This window comes from Etheostoma spectabile, chromosome 9 (genome assembly GCF_008692095.1).
Source record: "Etheostoma spectabile isolate EspeVRDwgs_2016 chromosome 9, UIUC_Espe_1.0, whole genome shotgun sequence".
Taxonomy (NCBI): Eukaryota; Metazoa; Chordata; class Actinopteri; order Perciformes; family Percidae; genus Etheostoma; species Etheostoma spectabile.
Window position 1 is genome coordinate 13,534,265 of NC_045741.1, and position 1,206 is coordinate 13,535,470.

Sequence of the window (1,206 nt, forward strand, 5' to 3'; positions counted from 1 at the left end):
GAGAGAGAGAGAGAGAGAGAGAGAGATTGACGATCCGAGCTTCTCAGGCTGCTGTGGGACCTGCGAGCAGTCCATTACAGAATGAACAGCTATCAGCAGACTAAAGCCTGAATGACATCATGTGAAGAAACATTTGATCTTATAGTTTTAATCATTGTAACTGCTAGCATGGTTTGGAAGGTATACATTAGGTACTGTATATTTCAAATAAGTAATAGCGTTGGGACATTTTCTTAATGTAGGCTTTTAAATGTCAACATTTATTTTTACTATAAAATCAACAAAAATGTCTTCAGCTAAATACATAAAGCGTTGCTTTCTTTCTTTCTTTCTTTCTTTCTTTCTTTCTTTCTTTCTTTCTTTATTTATTTTAGGTGTCTTTCTTTTTAATTTAGGTGATAAGATCAATATAAGTTGAATTTATTACTTAAGCAGATCATGTTGGCCTAAAGCCAAGAGGCAGGGGAACAATTAGGGTAGCTTTGTCTGAAGTGTCCAAACACATTGAAAACTGTTTTATTTGCACAAAGTCGGCTATTGTGTATTGCAGCCAGGCAGATCCTCGTAGCAACTTGCTCTGCTGACTAGTGGCGACTAAATACTATATAGAGATCTTCAACAGGGGGTGCGTGACCCCTGGGGGTCCTCAGAGTTACTTACTACCTAAATCCAGCCTATTACAGCCTTTTTGTGAAAAAAATGAATAGGCTCACTGACCTGTAGGGAAGAAGATAATCACTAAGGTAGCCATCCACTGATACAGTTAAGTAATACTATTATAATCTCTGTGCCACATGTACTGTATGTTTAACATTAAAACACAATAAAATAAATTCATGCCATCAATTATTATTTAGTATTCTACGCACTAAAAAGGTATTTATAAAAGCCGTAAGCCATCTTTCATGTTATTGTAGGCCTAGTTTTATATGCAACTTAATTTTGATACAATATATGTAGTAGTGTCCATCTCGCTTTCAGCTAGGGGTCCTTTGCTTAAGAGAAGTTGAAGACCCCTGCCTTAAAATCTGCAACATTACATCTGCCAGTTACTTTGCATTCATGTGTCCGACAAAATTACTAACAGTTTTCTCATTCAAATCAATATAGTGGGAGCAATTTTGGTTTGATACCACAACCTGCAACCTGGACGGCTGTGAGAGCGGTTGCCTGCCAATTGGAAGGTTGGTGGTTCAATCCCTGGCC

General features: G+C 37.5%; 1 long non-coding RNA gene across 1 annotated transcript in view; it reads left to right on the plus strand.

Annotated features, from left to right (window-relative positions):
- LOC116694990 (uncharacterized) overlaps positions 1 to 1,206 on the plus strand; it is an 18,823-nt gene that overhangs the window by 3,676 nt on the left and 13,941 nt on the right. The gene's annotated exons all lie outside the window — the stretch shown is intronic.